General features: G+C 36.4%; 1 long non-coding RNA gene across 3 annotated transcripts in view; it reads right to left on the reverse strand.

The window, feature by feature from the left end:
* Positions 1 to 17,377, reverse strand: part of LOC111539591 — a 329,705-nt gene extending 312,328 nt beyond the window's left edge. For all 3 annotated transcript variants that reach the window (XR_002730729.1, XR_002730727.1, XR_002730728.1), the window contains exon 1: positions 17,221 to 17,377. This is a non-coding gene — a long non-coding RNA (uncharacterized LOC111539591). The remainder of the gene's footprint in view (positions 1 to 17,220) is intronic.
* Between the last annotated feature and the right edge of the window lie 1,324 nt (positions 17,378 to 18,701).

Raw genomic sequence — 18,701 nt, forward strand, 5'->3', positions numbered from 1 at the left:
ATAATTACATTGATATAATTAAGAACCAGGACTTTTGGCATATAAGAAAAAAAGATACATATGTAAGATCAGACAGATTACCTTAAAAAAAACTTATAATCCTAAATTTAAATCTGAAGTTTTTTATCAGGTGAATTTGTGATGTATTTTATCATATACATTTAAAAAGTACCAAAACCAGTAGCAATGACTTCTCCCTAGAAACCAGATGATGATCTATAAGCATACTTTTCTACTAAAACAAACAAAAAAGGGAAAAATACGGAGTGAGCTTTACAGTTATAGAGGAGTGGAGAGATCAACAGATCTTCTTACCTCAACAAAAAAAGGATAAAACTGGACACAATCGTCAAAAACAACCATCTTGGAACTCTAAAACTTGACTAAATGCAAAGAACAATTTGAGAAATATATATTTATGAAAAACTGCTAGTCCTTCAGCTACAAACAATAGTGTCTGTAATCTTGTCTAGTGCTAATGTTCACCACCCATCCCAGCTTGGTCAATAACAATGACAGCATTGCTAGTGTGCGGCTGGCCAGGAAACCTATAACTTTGATGCCAGACCAGGTGGGCTCAATTTCAGGCATAGGACAAAAACCTACAACAGGCAGCATTGACAGTAGAAAATAAATGGGTGACTGACAGGTCTAGTAGCCTAAATTTTTGGTACTGGTTGGGGCAAATGGTAAACCAGGCACAAACTTAGTGGAGAGCTCTTAGAAATAAGAGAGGCATAGAAATGATGAGAGAAGCTCTTTGTGAACACCTGGCTGACTAGGAAGCTATACATTTGTGTGGGGCAAAACCAAGACAGGTTGAGTTTAAAGTGAAAGTCACAGAAGACTTGAAAACTGACAACTTTGTGCCCACACCCAAAGACCAGTCAGCAGAGGTAGAAAGAATTATGGGTGCATGGAATTTGAGTAGAGCCCATTCCAAATCACTGGATGACCACTAAGCTATGCAGACACTGGGGTGACCCCTAGGAAAGCAGGCTAAATAACAAAAATAAAAAATCTTGGCATATATACAAATGGCCATATGCTACAGGGGAGATAAATTTCACAGTTAAAGTTCAAGTGAGTTACAAAAAAGAAAAAAGAAAGAAAAAGTAAAATCAGAACGCAAAATTACTATATTAACTCAAATGTCCAGTTTCCAACCAAATATTAGAGTACACAAAAAACACTAAATGTGAAACCATATTTAGAGAAAGTATAGACCAGATTTAGAAAAAAAAAAAGCACTGAATAGAACTAACTGTAAGTAGACTAAGAAGTAGGATTTTGCAGCAAAAATTTCATTATAGCTATTCTGAATATATTGCATAGAATTAAAAAAAAATTTTGAGGACAATGACTCAACAAATAAGGAATCTCAGTGGAAAAATAGAAGACTAAAAAAATCCAAATGGAAATCTTTAAGTTGAAAAATGTAATAACAAAAACGAAAAATCTACTAGATGGATTTAATACCAAATTTGTGATGGCAGAAAAATCATCAATGATTTTGAAGAAAAAATTAGAAATTCACCTTAAGAGTAGAAAGAAAATAGTTACAGAAAAATAAGTGGAGACTCAGAGACTTGTCAGAAAATTATACACATACTGAAGGGATTCAGAATGTGCCACTCCAAAATATTCCACTTGGGCATATTGATTGTTTTGAACTGAAGGTACTTGAGAAATAGCAAATGCAAGAGGGGCTTTCTGACCTCCTCCTTTCTACCTAAAAGTAGGTCATAAAGTTTTCCTTTAGAAAGTTGTCTTCCCTTTACCACAGAGAAGAATATTCTACTCACTACACACTGGGAGTCAACATCAAAATGTATCTGTACAAATCTACTAAAATAATTCTTATTTTCTATCATTTTCTTGTATATATTTCATAGTCAGTTTCCCACAATTTACCACCACAGAAACTGAAATCCCCTTTCCTTTGTCCTATCACTTCTTTACAAAATTCTTATTCTTTTGGTAAATAGGTTTATAAGCTCTCAGTCCTAACTGCTGCTTCACATCTTTTTTTTCTATGAAGGCTGCCGAATACACATAAAAAATTACATAAAATGTATATGCATTTCTCCTGTTAATTGGTCTTATGTCTATTTAATTTTCAGGCCAAATTCTCAGGCCTAGTTGCAGAGCCTAGCAAGGCAGATGAAAACATTTTTTCCTTTCCCATGATATAAACATACATGTAATGAGAGTCCCAGAAAGAGGGAAGAAAGAAAGTGGCAGACAAGTATATTTGACATGAACTTCTGTTTTCAGTTCTGATATCAAAAAATAATAGAAGTCATTACTCCCATCCTTTCAACAAGAAAAAAGCTGAACATACTGAAAAATAATGACTTTTCTTAGACCTGTTAGAGAACCGAAATCTAAAGGCAAACTGCTACACCGAATCTGGCAAGACAACTTCATCCAAAGAGTTACAGCCAATACCTGCTGCCTTGGAGGAGAAGTCACTGGAGCAATGAACTGGTACAAATATTTAAATGGTAATTTTGATTAATTACTGGAGCCAGGAAACTAACTTGAGAGTGAGACTATCCTAAGGGTTGCAGTCTTAGGGATACGTACTTTTTTATTTTAACCACTAGGAATCTGATTTTACTTTCACAGTGAAGCAGCAACAAAAATTCCCTTGTAGCTTTGGCAAGAAGAAGGTAAAAGTAACCATTGTGAAATATACCCAAAGTGCTCTCAATAACACAGGCTTATGCTTTCAAGGGAGAAAGACTACCAGAACCTTATCCCTACCTGGGAGAAAACTCTATCCCTAACTACAGGCCTGTCTAGCCCTTGGGACTCACCTAAAGGTGGAAAATCTCAGTAAGTTCTTTTCTACATATCAACAAACGGATTCTAAAGTACATAGGGCATGGCACAAGACCTAGAATCACCAGCACAGCACTAAAAAAGAAGAAAATTAGAGAACTCACACTACTCAGCTTCAAGGCATACTATAAACCTACAGTGATCAAGATAGCATGCTATTCACAAAGAAACAGACATACACATGGATGAAATAGAATAGAGAGCTCAGAAATAGACCCCCACACATATCATCAATTAATCTTTGACAAAGGAACAAAAGCAATTCAATAAAGAAAAGGTAGCCTTTCAACAAATAGTCCTGAAACAAGTAGACATCCACATGAAAAAAATCATCTAGACAATCTAGACAAAAACCTTACATCTTTAAAAAAAATTAATGAGAACGAGGGATTCATAGACCTAAATGCAAAACATGAAACTATAAAACTTACAGAAGAAAACATAACAGAAAATCTAGGTGACTGTGGTTTGGCAATGAGTTTTCAGATTCAACATCAAAAATATGATTGATGAAAAAAATTAAGTTGGATTTAATTAAATTTGAAAACTTCTGTGAAGGAGATTGTTAAGAGAAAAAAGGAATTAAAAGAAAAGTTATAGACTAGGATAAAATAATCACAAAACACTTATCTAATAAATGATTTGTATCCAAAACATACAAAGAACTCTTAAAACTCTGCAATAACAAAACAAACAACCCAGTTTAAGAAAATGAACTAAAGATTCAAATAGACATCTCATACATAAATGACAAATAAGCACATGAAAAAGAAGCGCAACACTATTTGTCACTAGGGAAATACAAATTAAAACAATAAAACAAAATAAAATAACAAAACAAAATAAAATGTTACTATACACTTTTTAAAATGGCTAAAATCTAAAAATTGATAAAACCAGTTGCTGGCAAGGATGCAAAGCAAAAGAAATTCTTCCATTTGCTGGTGGGAATGCAAAATGTTACAACCACTTTGGAAGCCAATTTGACAGTTCTTACGAGGCTAACTATAGGCTTATCCTACAATCCAGCAATTTTACTCCTACGTATTCACTAGAATAATTTGAGGTGAACACATCCACACAAAAGCCTGCATGTGAATGTTTGTAGCAACTGTATTTGTAATAGACAAAAACCAGAAGCAGCTAAGATGTCCTCCAAAAGTTGTGTAGATAATAGAACTGTGGTTTATTCACACAATGATATATTATTCAGTGATAAAAAAATGAGCTACCAAGCTATGAAAAGGCATGGATGAATTACAAATTTCATATTGCTTAGTGAAATAATTTGAAAAGAATCTAAAAAGATTATAATTTCAATTAGATGACATTCTAGGAAAGGAAAAACTATAGAAACAATGAAAACATCAGTATTTGTCAGGGGTCCACAGAGATGAGAGGAGGGGTTGAAGAGGTGAAGCACAGGGAATTTCTAGGGTGGTGAACTATTCCATATGATAGGTAACTGTGAACACATGACACTATGCATTTGTAAAAACCAACTGAACTTTATACAAAGGAGTAGACTTTACTCTTTGGAGTAACCTTATTCATTAAGAGTAAACCTTAATGGATGCAATGTAAAAAATAATTCAGATGTTAGAGGAATCCCAGGATGGAATGTTGAATGTGATGAAACAATCTAACTACAAATGTATGCTATTTAATACAACCTCACTGAATAAAGCTGGGGAAAGGATGCTGACCTGAGCAACTTTGGAAATTAGAGTAGTCTGTGAAACAACAGGCAAAAAGTGTAGAGAACTAATGTATAGCACGAGGACTATAGGTGATAACATCATACTGTATTTGGGATTCATGACAAATGAATAGATTTTAGTTACCTTGCCATGAAAAAAAAAAGACAGTAAACATGTGAGATGAATTTATTAATTTGCTTCACTATAGTTAAATACTACAGTTAGATACATTTTTTCTATCTCTGTGTATCCTATAACCTCATGGTGTATCCTTTAAATATACACAATGGTATTAATTTAAAAAGATATGGCTGTGCATAAGCACTATAGTCTACTTGAAAAAGAACACATACCTAATAGAGGAATGAATTAATGATTCTGATACATACATACATACTAGAATTGAACAATTAAGCAAATGAATTGTGGATGGTGGGAGCTAGGTTTCCTAATATTGTCATCAGAGTTTACAAATCAGCACATGGAAGAGGCTAGAATGATCCATGCGGTAATGGATTAGAATTGGAAACATCAGCATGGACTCGTGTTTATTTTAATAAAGATACAGATGGTTACATATGGAAATATTTCCAGATATATATATATATGTATACTCATGTGACAGTATACACATATATGTTTCCTTTCTCTGTTAGCTGAGAGGGCCTAAAAACAATGACATCAAAATAGCAACCAGCACTCTCAATGTCCAGGCATTTGTTTCAGATAGGATTCTCCAAAAAAGGGGAATCAGAGCTTCTCAGAGAAATGGTTGATTCTAGGACTGGGGCTGGAAATATGTAAGATGAACTTGGAGCAATTGCAATGCCAGAAAATAAGAAAATTTTCTTACAAAATAAGAGCAATAACAACAAGTAAATAAATAGCAACAAAACTATAATGGTGGAATATTATCAAAGGGACACAGGAACAACTGAAAGAGCTTCTGATGGCCACAACTGGAAATATTTGAGCAAGAATATCAAATTATAACCCAAAGCATAAAATAAATAAGTCCATATTGATGTAAAAAATATTGAATACCTAAATAATTGGGGTAAAATAAGACAAATTTTTCATGCAGAATTCCAAGTAATTTCTACTGATACTCCTCCCTTAGGTTGTAGAGAATAACTTTACCTCTCCTCAAATATAGGATATACCTAGTGAGTTTCCTTTAAATAATATAACAGAAAGGGAGGAAAAAATACCTTTACAGTCAAGTCTGACAAACGTGTTAGCTATGTGATCAAGGTCAACACCGACTGTGATAAGTTATGCTGGTTGATATACTTTGATAAAATAGCACTTTATTTCAATGATCTTTTTCCAAAAACACATAATCTCAGTCTAATCATAAGAAAAACAGCAGACAAATCCCAATACAGGAACATTCTACAAAATACCTGTGCATTAACTCTAAAAACTATCAAGATCATCAAAAACAAAGAAAAGTCTAAGAAGCTGTCGTTGCTAGGAAGAGCCTAAGGAGCCATGGTGATTAAATGTAATGTGATATTCTGGAAAGAATCATGAAACAGAAAAAGAACATTAGGCATAAAATACGCAAATCTGAAAAATGTTCAGACTTCAGTCAATAATGTCTCCATATAAGATCATTAATTGTAACAAATAATAAAGTAAGATGTTAATAATAGGAAATATTGGGTATCAAGTATATAGGAATTCTCTGTATTTCACAATTCTCTGTAAATCTAAAACTGTTCTAAAAATAAATTTTATTTGAACAGGAACATTTAAAGAAATAATCATCGAAGTTTCCTAATTTGATTAAAAACATTAATCCACAGATCCAAGATAATGAAACTCAAATAGACTAAAAACAAAGAGATAAACACCTCAACACATCATAGGCAAAGTGCAGTAAAAGAAAGACAAAAGAAAATCTTGAAAGCAGCAAGACTCATTGTGCCCAGGAATCACTGGTAATATTTAAAGTTGACTTTGATCAGAAACAATAGAGGCAAAAAGGCAGTGGAAGGACATATGCAAAGTGCTGTCAACAAAGAATTCTCTAACCAACAAGTCTATTCTTAAAAAAGGAAGGCAAAATAAAACATTCCCAGATACACAAAGATTGAGAGAAATCATTGTTAACAGATCTGTATGAAAAGAAACATTAAACAAAGTCCTTCGGGCTAAAGGGAAATACCAGATGGCAATTTAAATTCACAGGAAGAAATGAAGAGTCACAAAAATGGTAAAAACATAGGTAAGTAAAAGAGTATATAAATATATTTTCTGATTTTTATAATAAAAATAAAATTGTATAGGGCAATAAGAATAGTACTGTACTAGGGGTTTATAGCTTACAGGGAGATTGGAAGAAATTGAGCTATTTTAGAACATAGCTGCTATATTTTTCTGGAATTAGGTCAGTACTTACTTGAAATAGATCGAGATGAATTGAGGTGTATACTGTATTTTCTAGTAACTACTAAAAAAAGAACTCCAAAAACTTTGTATGTTTTGTTTGTTTTTTGTTTTGCTTTGTTCTGTTTTGAGACAGGGTCTTTCTCTGTCACCGATGCTGGAGTGCTGGAGTGCAAACACAGCTCAATGTGGCCTCAGCCTCCTGGGTTCAAGTGATGCTCTGCCTCAGCCTATCTTGTAGCTGAGACTACAGGTGCACACCATCATGCCCAGATAACTTTTTGATTTTTTGTAGAGACAGGGTCTCACTTTGTTGCCCAGGTTGGTCTTCAACTCCTGGGCTCAAGTGATCCTCCCATCTCAGCCTATCAGAGTACTGGGATTACAGGCATGAGTCACCATGCTTGGCCAAAAACGTAGTCTTAAAACAAATCAGCAGCTAGTAGATTTTTTTTTACCAAAGTGGTATCCCAAGAGTAAAAGAAAAAAAATCACAAGGAGAATTAGAAAATATCTTGAACTTATGTTGATGGGAATGATAGAGCTGGGAATAGCAGAGGCCAGGTGGCTGGCAGCACTTAATAATCATAAGCAAGGTGGTAAAAATTACCATAATAGGCAGCAAGGTTGGAATAGCAGCTAGGGCAGGGCTATTCAGTGAAAATGGTAAGAAAATATAGTGTGCCCAGGAATAAGATGGACTACCATTAAGGCCATTGCTTAACAAATCATAATGAGAAAAGATAAACAATGGATGAGCAGAGCTGAGCTAATCCAGTTAATGGATTTGGCCAGTTTCCAGACCTAAGTCAATTCTCAGACTCAGATTCCATCAACTGAAGAAGAGGCCAGGTCTTGATAAAGACGGACTTTGTAACACCACAGGAAGTAGGCACAATAGTGTTCTTCACAGACCTTTTGAAATGGGATTTACTGCTTTTTACTTAGATAGAATTGCTCTGGAGAAAGAGGAATAACTAGATTATTTCCAAGTATATAGGATATGAAATTAATGCTGAGAAACAGATATCCACAGAACTCCTTATGGTACCCTTATGGAGTATAGGTCTCCAGTAATATATGCAGTATTGGCCCAGAGCTATCTCACAATGGGTTTGATAACTCCATAAGCCCACCTGGTAGTTATTTCTTAGTTAAAAACCACAAAACTAGAAGGGACATACATTGCAGTTAAGAAAATTCATATTGGCTCCTTGACCTGAAAAGTAAAAGCTAATGTGTAGGAAAAGTCAAATGGAAAGCATCTGAAATTTCTCCCTTCAATGAATATAGTAATTTTTTTAAAACAGTATCGTATTCTGGGGGAGAAAAAAAATGTGACTAGTGATACTTTCCAAGACAGAAAAAAAAAATCAAGGAGCCCTAAGATCATAACTGCCCACTGTATACTCCAAACTATTTGATGCATCAAATCATAAGATTGGGCAAGTCCAGTCACAATAAATAAAAAAGTGGAAATGCTGCATCAGAAGTTAGGTTTGAGCAAATCCATGGGGCTCATACCTATGGTCTTATGAGACATTCACTATGACCATTTGATGGAAAAGAAAGAAGTTCAACCTTGGTTCATGGATGAATCAGCTTGAAATATAGGTAGAAACCAAAAATAGACTGCTGCTTCATGACAGCCCCACTCAGGAGTGGCTTTGCAAGAAAAAGATTAGAGGTCCTCTCAATGGCAGAGATTTGGGTAAAGAAACTTGCCATTCACTTTGGGTAGAATGTGAAGTGACCCAAGGGAAGACGATACGTGTACTATGTGAGGTGGTAGATGATTTGCCTACCTGCTCAGAGGCCTTGAAGTTACAATACTGGAAATCTAGTACAAGAATGTCTTGGATAGAGGCAAATGTTAGACTTGGGGTAGTGGACACAAAGTGTGAGCATTTTGATACTGAATTTAATGCCCCAGATAAATCATCAATTGCAAAAGAGGTTCAAACAAGCAAGTGGAGAAGATGCCTTTACTAGTATATGTCAGTTAGCCTCTCTCCTCAGACATCCAAGGACTTGTGCAATGGAATCAAGAATAAATGAGCTACAACAGGAGGTTAGGAAAACGGCAGATAGGAGGCAGGACTAAATTGTAGCTCCCACTTGGATGGACAGAGCAGCATATGGAGACTCATATTGTGAACTTTCTCTCCAAGAACTATCACAGGAACATACCAGGAAAACCGAGAAAATCCACAGACCCTTTGAAGGAAGCAGATGGCTTCTGAGGCCCTGGGAGACATTCCAAAAACTGTGAGTACCTGAAGTGTGAAAGTGGGAAAGAGGGATCGTCCATCCCAAACACACACCGTCACTGAGGAACCTGAAGGCCCAAATCACTGGAGAAGAATTTGATCTTATCTGGAGCTGAGACAATTTTGGATATCCTAGCGAAATAAAGGGTTAGAAGAAACAGCAGGATGAGTTATGTGGTCAGATCCGAGGGAAGTCATTTCTGACTTTGTCTCACAGAGGTCCCTGGGAAAGGCTGCCAGATAAACTGGAAAAGACCACAGGGAAAAGGAAACTTCCAGCTGAACTTTGTAACAATTTTGACCACATGTGAAGTTTCCCATACAGAACTTAGGCGAGGAGGTGAATCTTGAGGGCAGACACAGCACTGAAGCCATGGCAGGTGGGGAGGTGCTGAACCTGAAAAGCCCTGCTTATTTTCACAGCCAGGAGGCTGGCAGTCTGGGGCGAGTTCTCGCCCTGCTCACCTGCTGCCTGGAAACAAAGTTGGTGCTATTAAGGGGGCGCATGGTGGAAGCGAGACTGGCCTCTGGGGTTGTATGGGAGCTGGGTGAAGACTGTAACTGCCAGCTTTCCTCCACTTCCCTGGAGACCTGCATGACAGAGAAGAGGCAGCCATAATCCCCCTGAGAACATAGCTCTATTGGCCTGGGAATGACACCACCATCCCCAACAGCATCGCAGCAAGTTCCACCCAAAGAGGGTCTGAGCTCAGTCATGCCTAACCCTGCCGCCCACCTGATGATCTTTCTCCACCCACCCTGGTTGCTGAAGACAAAGGATATATTCTCTTGGGAGCTCTAAGGACCCACCTACCACTTGATTCTCCTTATACCACCACAACTGATACTGTCTTGTAAGTGCCACCTCGTGGCAGGAGGACAATCAGCACAAAACTAGTACAACAAACAAAACTATTAATACAACTAAGGATCCTCACAGGGTTCATTTCACTCCCCTGCCACCTCCACCAGAGGAGGTGCTGCTATCCATGGCTGAGAGACCTGAAGGTGGTTCACATTCACAGGAGTCTGTGCAGATACCTCCCAGTACTAGTCTGGAGCCCAACAGCTCTACTTGGTGGCTACATCCAGAAGAGAAATGACAATCTCTGAAGTATGGCTTTCAGGAAGCCACATCCCTAGGGAAAAAGGGAGAGCACTACATCAAGGGAGCACAGTATGGGACAAAATAATCTGACAGCAGCCCTTGAGCCCCGGAACTTCCCTCTGACATATAGTCTACCCAAATGAGAAGGAATCAGAAAAATAATTCTGCTAATATAACAGAACAAAGTTCTTTAACACCCCGCAAAAATCATACTATCTCACCAGCAATGGATCCTAACCAAGAAGAAATCCCTGAATTGCCAGAAAAAGAATGCAGAAGGTCGGTTATTAAACTAATCAAGGAGGCACCAGAGAAAGGTGAAGTACAACTTAATGATATCAAAAAATGACAAAAGATAGGAAGAGAAAATCTTCAGTGACATAGACAGCATGAATAAAAAACAATCACAACTTCTGGAAATAAAGAACACACTTAGAGAAATGCAAAATGCACTGGAAAGTCTCAGCAATAAAATTATACAACCAGAAGAAAGAACTTCAGAGCTCAAAGACAAAGTTTTCAAACTAACCCCATCCAACAAAGACATAAAGAATCCAAAAAATGAACAAAGCCTCCAAGAAGTTTGGGATTTTATTAAATGACCAAACCTAAGAATAATTGGTGTTCCTGAGAAAGAAGAGAAACCTAGAAATCTGGAAAAAAGTGCTTCTGGCAGGAGACCAGTCAGCACAAAACTAGTGCAATAAACAAAACGTTATTTGAGGGAATAATCAAGAATAACATCCCTTGCCTTGCTAGGGACCTAGACATCCAAATACAAGAATCTCAAAGAACACCTGGGAAATTTATTGCAAAAGGATCATCACTTAGGTAGCTAGTCATCAGGTTATATAAAGTCAAGATGAAGTAAAGAATCTTAAGAGCTGGGAAGCAAAAGTGCCAGGTAACCTATAAAGAAAAACCTATCAGATTAACAGCAGATTTCTCAGCAGAAACCGTACAAGCTAGAAAGGATTGGGGCCCTATCCTCAGCCTCCTTAAACAAAACAATGATCAGCCAAGAATTTTGTATCCTGTGAAACTACACTTCATAAATTAAGGGAAAATACAGTCTTTTTCAAACAAATGCTGAGAGAATGTGCCACTACCAAGCCAGCACTGCAAGAATTCCTAAAAGGAACTCTAAATCTTGAAACAAATCCTCAAAATACACCAAAATAGAACCCCCTGAAAGCATAGATGTCACAGGACCTATGAAACAAAAACAATAAATTAAAAACAACAACAAGGTATTCAGGCAACAAATAGCATAATGAAAATAGAATAGTCCCTCACATCTCAATACTAACATGGAATGTAAAGGGCTTAAATGCTCCACTTAAAAGATACAGAATGGCAGAATGGATAAGAATTCACCACCTAAGTGTCTATCTTCAAGAGACTCACCTAACACATTAAGGACTCGCATAAACTTAAGGTAAAGGGGTGGAAAAAGATATTCCATGCAAATGGACACCAAAAGCAAGGAGGAATAGTTCTTATACCACACAAAACAAACTTTAAAGCAACAGCCATTAAAAAAGACAAAGAAAAAAATCATGTAATGATAAAAGGGCCTGTCCAACAGGAAAATATCACAATCCTAAATATATATGTACCTAACACTGGAGCTCCCAAATTTATTAAACAACTATTACTAGACCTAAGAAATATGATAGACAACAACACAGTAATAGTGGGGGACTTCAATTCTCCACTGACAGCAATAGACAGGTCATCAAGGCAGAAGGTCAATAAAGAAACAATGGATTTAGAGTGTACTCTAGCACAAAAATGGACTTAACAGAATATTGTACCCAACAACTGCAGAATATACATTCTATTCATCAGCACATTGAACATTTTCTAAGACAGACTATATGATAGGCCACAAAACAAGTCTCAATAATTTTTTTAATTTAAATTATATCAAGTACTTTCTTGACCACAGTAGAATAAAGTTGGAAATCAACTCCAAAAGAAATCAATCAAAACCATGTAAATACATGGAAAATAAATAACCTGCTCCTGAATGATTATTGGGCCAACAATGAAATCAAGATGAAATTTAAAAATTATTTGAACTGAACAATAATAGTGACACAATCTATCAAAACCTCTGGGATACAGCAAAGGTGGTGCTAACAGGAAAGTTCATAGCCTGAAATGCCTGCATCAAAAAGTCAAAAAACACAAATAGACAATCTCAGGTCATACCTCAAGGAACTAGAGAAACAAAAACAAACCAAATTTAACCCAGCAGAAGAAAAAAAATAACAAAGATCAGAGCAGAACTAAATTGAAACAAAAAAATAAAAAAGATAAATGAAACTAAAAGTTGCTTCTTTGAAAAGATAAATAAAATTGATAGACCATTAGTGAAATTAACCAAGAAAAAGAAGAGAAAAGATCCACAGAAGCTCAATTAGAAACAAAATAGGAGATATTACAACCGATATCACAGAAAGACAAAAGATCATTCAAGGCTACTATGAACACCTTTATGTGTAAACTAGAAAACCTAGAGGAGATGGATAAATTTCTGGAAATATACAATGCGCCTAGATTAAAGCAGGAATAAATAAAAACTCTGAACAGACCAATAACAAGCAGCAAGATTGAAATGGTAATTTCAAAACTGCCAGCAAAAAAAGTCTAGGACCAGATGGATTCACAGTTGAATTCTATCAGACGTTCAAAGAGGAATTGGTACCAATTCTATTTACACTATTCCACAAGATAGAGAAAGAGGTAACCCTCCCTACATCATTCTATGAAGCCAGTATCACCCTAATGCCCAAACCAGGAAAAGACATAACAAAAAAGAAAACTACAGACTGATATTCCTGATGAATATAGATGCAAAAATTCTTAACAAAATACGAGTTAACTGAATCCAACAGTATATAAAAAAGATAATCCACCATGATCAAGTGGGTTCCATACCAGGGATGCAGAGATGGTTTAACACATGCAAGTCAATAAATGTGATACACCACATAAACAGAATTAAAAACCAAAGTGAAATGATCATCACAATAGATGGAGGAAAACCACTTGACAAAATTCAGCATCTCTTTAGGATTAAAACCCTCAACAAATTGGCAATAGAAAGTACATACCTTAATGTAATAAAAGCCATCTATGACATGGGGAAAAGGTGAAAGCATTCCCCATGAAAACTGGAACACGACAAGGATTCCCACTCTTACCACTTCTACATCTATTCACATAGTACTGGTACCCCTAGCTGGAGCAATCAGACAAGAGAAAGAAAGAAAGGGCATTCAGATCAGTAAAGAGAAAGTCAAACTGTTGCTGTTGACTGATGATATAATTGAATACCTAGAAAACCCTAAAGACTTCTCCAAAAAGTTCCTTGAACTGATAAATGAATTCAGCAAAGTTTCAGGATACAAAATTAATGTATATAAATCAGTAGCTCTGCTATACACCAGCAGCGACCAAACTGAGAATCAAATCAAGAACTCAACCCCTTTAACAATAGCTTCAAAATAAATAAATAAAATACTTAGGATATACCTAACCAAGGAGGTGAAAGACCTCTACAAGGAAAACTACCAAACATTGCTGAAAGAAATCATAGACGACACAAACAAATGGAAACACATCCCATCCTCATGGATGGGTAGACTCAATATTGTGAAAATGACCATACTGCCAAAAGCAATCTGCAAGTTCAATGCAATTTCCATCTGAATATCACCATTATTCTTCACAGTACTAGAAAAAATTCCGAAAATTCATATGGAACCAAAAAAGAGTCCGTGCAGTCAAAGCAAGACTAAGCAAAAAGAACAAATCCGGGGGCATTACATTACCCGTCTTCGAACTATACTGTAAGGCCATAGTCACCAAAACAGCATGGTACTGGTATAAAATAGGCACACAGACCAATAGAGGAGAACAGAGAACCTAGAAATAAAGCCCAATGCTTACAACCAACTGATCTTCGACAAAGTAAACAAAACCATAAAGTGGGGAAAGTATACCCTATTTAACAAGTGGTGCTGGGATAATTGCCAAGCCACATGTAGAAGAATGAAGTTGGATCCCCATCTCACACATTATGCAAATTTCAACTCAAGATGAATCCATGACTTAAATCTAAGACATGAAACCATAAATATTCTAGAAGATATCATTGGAAAAACCCTTTAAACATTGGCTTAGGCAAAGACTTCATGACCAAGAACCCAAAAGCAAATGCCACAACAACAAAGATAAATAGATGAGACTTAAAAGCTTCTGCACAGAAAAGAAAAAATCAGCAAACGGACAACCCACCAAGTGGGAGAAAATATTTGCAATCTATACATCTCACATAGGAAAAATATCCAGAATATATAAGAAACAAATGAGGAAAAAAAATTCCCATCAAAAAGTGGGGGCTAAGGACATAAATAGAAAATTCTGAAAAGAAGATATACAAATGGCAAACATGAAAAAAATGCTCATCATCACTAATGATCAGGGAAATGCAAATTAAAACTGCAATGTGATACCACCTTACTCCTGCAAGAACAGTCAAAATCAAAATATCAAAAAATAATAGATGTTGGCCTAGATGTTCCCGTAAAAGGGAACACTTTTACACTGCTTGGCAGTCGGACTATAAACTAGTACAACCACTATGGAAAACAGTGTGGAGATTTCTTAAAGGACTAAAAGTAGAACTACCATTTGATCCAGCAACCCCACTACTAGGTATCTACCCAGAGAAAGAGAAGTCATTATGCAAAATAAGATACCTGCAAATGCATGTTTATGGCAGAATTCACAATTACAAAAATATAGAATCAGCCCAAATGCACATCAATCAATGAGTGGATAAAGAAACTGTGGTATGTATGTGTGAGTATATGATGGAACTGGAGACCATGATTCTAAGTGAAGTAACTAGGAATGGAAAAACCCAACATCACATGTTCTCACTCATAAGTCGGAGCTAAGCTATGAGTATACAAAGGCATAATAATGATACAATGGACTTTGGAGACTCAGGAGAAAGGGGAGGAGGGGAATGAGTGATAAAAAAAACTACAATTTGGGTACAGTGTGTACTGCTTGGGTGATGGGTCCACCAAAATCTCAGAAATCACCACTGAATAACTTATTCATATAACCAAACATCATCTGTACACCAAAAACCTGTGGAAATAAAAAATGAAGAAAAGCAAAAGAATGAATTAGCTAAAGTGGCAGACACAAGGGCCATGATGGCTCACAGTATGATCTCACTAAGGCTGATCTAGTCACTATAAATATCCAGTGTTTCAGCAATAGAGGCCAATGCTGATACTTCGGTATGATACCAAACCTAAAGTAGAACAGTGTCTTGATGACAAGTTCATTACACTGGATAAGCTACCTTGAAAATGGAGACGTTTTATTTTGACATTATTATATTCTAACTCAGAGTTTACCTTTAATACACACAATGTCTCCACTAGCATTATTATCTGTATTAGATTTTGAAGACTGCCATAACAAAGTGGTACAGAATGGGTGGCTTAAAACAACACAACCTATTTGTACATGGCTCTGATATCCAGAAGTCTAAAATTGGAGATGGGCTCCTAGACTCAATTCCATGTCTCTTGGGAAGAATACATTTCACTCCTCTTGCCTAGTACCAAGTAGCTGCTACCCCATCTCTGCTTCTGTCTTTACATTGCCTTCTACTCTCTATCTTCTTCCCTTCTATTTTCTTAAAAAGATTCTTGTTTATGGATTTAAAGCCTACCCTAGTCTAAGATGATGATTTTTGCCTGGTCACTTTGAGTTATTTCTGCTTTTGTAGGTATAAGGTTGTGTGATCATCAAAGGCATGAAAATATTGGTAAGTGTGAGTGGGACATAGTGTCAAACACCATAGCTCATTGGCTTCTACCTCCCTAAACATTCTCTAGGATGAGGTCTTCTAATCAGTGCTAGGCACATTTGTTGGTGCTATGTTTATGCTAATTCTGACTGGCTAAAATTTGTTGGGAAAAATTGTAAAACCTTATACTGGTGCACCAAATTGTTTCTAAGATTGCTAAAAGCACAAATGTTTCTTCAACTCTTCTCATGTCTTTAGACACCCTTCTCATGCAAACAGGCCATTCCCATATTTTCAGAAACCAAGTAAACATTTATTGACTCACCACTTCCAAGGTTCCCCAGGGCCAGAGTCCTGCCCCTCATATTTTCCAGAAAAACATAGCCACAGTGTCTCATTACAAGGGGATGTATACTCAGCTATTTGGATTTTAGTGTTCATTCATCTATATTCAATCTTTTTGGATTTTAAGCCTCTTATATTAGCTAGCACAATGCTGTGCACACAGCAGTTATTTGATATTTAGTGGATAGTTAAATAAATGAAATAATAAATGAACAAATTAATACGTGAAAATATTTATGTCCTGTCAAAGTAGAGGTGAATCATTTTTACTATAAATCAGTGATGTTGTCAAATCATTGCCCCACAGATAGTACAGAACATAAATTCATTAAATTGATGTTCTACATGGATGAAGACTGCTTTCCAAATAAATGGGTCCAGACTCCCATTATGAGTACTTGGCTGTGGTGGTGCCATGCTGTGCTTTCTGTAAAAAGCAATTGTTATGAGGGCCAAAAAAGAACTGCTGTGAAACCTGATGAGAGTTTAACTCGAACCAGTTTCCAGATTGTAAAGTGATTGCTTTTGGGTTTCTACTATTTCCCATTCTCATTACACTCTTTGTCACCACAATGGATTTATGTGGTACCATATTCTGCACACATTACAATGTTTGTCAAGATAATGAATAGTCTGAAAATTTGAATTTCCAATACAGTCAGTGAATTATGAAAGTGTGTCTTAAAATATTTCCTCACTCTGTTCACTTACCCAACAGGCTTGCCCCTCCCTCCTCCCAAAAGCCTAATGTTGCCAGGAAGAGGTCTGAGAGGTCAGCAAAGATTAGAATACTGAAAAGGTCAGCATGGCAAGGCCACTTCTTTAATTCACACCACATATTAGACATTAAAATTCTAGGTCCTCACTCTTATAACAAATGAGAATAAAAAAATAGCATAAAATTAATTGGCAACACTTCTTAAAGTGACAAACGGTTATCAATTTCTTTGGTATTCATTACAATAACATTAATCATGAAAAACTCTTTGAATGTGAAAGTAGCCGTTATGTGCAGTTCCATAGGAATTTGGTGGTAATTTAGCATTCATTAATGTCCATTTACAATGAAGTGTTACTATATTAATCCACTTTTCTGTGACAAAACCTGTAATGGGGAAAGACATAATGTCTGTTCCCTCTGTAGACTTTCCATTTCAATTGTGAAGCCAACTTATGTCTTCAGTTAAGACTAAAATTGTAAGTGGTCTCCTGATTATTGTGGCTAGTCTTAGAGTCCAAGGTTCAAAGAACATGAAAAATCAAGATGATTCTGGGTACCAAGAAGCATAATACAGTTTCTAAAACTTATGTCATTGTTTAAGATGAGTTTTTGCATTAGCTTACAGGTTACCCTAGCCAACTCAGTGACACTGAATGTAGGATTCAGTCTTCCTAGAGGTAAGTAGCTTGATACTATTCCATGCCTCAAACCCTGCCCCTATTCCTGGCTTGTTTTCTTATTGCAAGTGGTTAAAATGAATAGATAATATCCATTCTGGTTACAAAGAGTGCAATGTTAATGGAAAATATTAGAAACTCAAAGCAATGACTATTGTCTGGTAAAAACAAACAACTCTCTATTGGAATAACAGTCAACTATTTAATAACACCAATAACATTATCATGGACAACAGTAGTAATGATAACATTATCGACTACTATTGGACACTTACTCTATTCTAGGCATTACTGCAAGAAATTAACATGAGTCAGCTAATTTAATTCATTAACAACTCTAGAAAAACAGCACTATTATTATCTCTATTTTATATAGATTAGGAGAGGAACACAGGGCATGAAGCCAGCAACTGGCTGAACTAAAATTGAGAGCTGCCAGTCTGGCTCCAGAATCTACCTTCTGAGGAATTACACTTTGCTGCCTCTTATCTTGCCAGATCGGCTGTTTGCAAGAACATTGAGTAAGATGGTAAGCAAAATAACAGGACTAGCATGCACGTGTGCGCACACACACACACACACCCCCTTCAATTTCCTAAGGATTCAGGGAAAACAAGAAATTTGTCCCTGTAAATGAGCACTTTCCAAAACATGAATGCTGCAACAGGTTTCAGGAGATACTGATGTCTTTGGCCCTGGAGCAGCCAGATGGGGTCTAGGGTAGCCAAAGCCAGGTCAATTGCAACACCAATCTGCCTCTTCCAGGCTCCTTGGAGCATACTGGGGAGAAGCAG

Source organism: Piliocolobus tephrosceles, chromosome 18 (genome assembly GCF_002776525.5).
Source record: "Piliocolobus tephrosceles isolate RC106 chromosome 18, ASM277652v3, whole genome shotgun sequence".
Lineage (NCBI taxonomy): Eukaryota > Metazoa > Chordata > Mammalia > Primates > Cercopithecidae > Piliocolobus > Piliocolobus tephrosceles.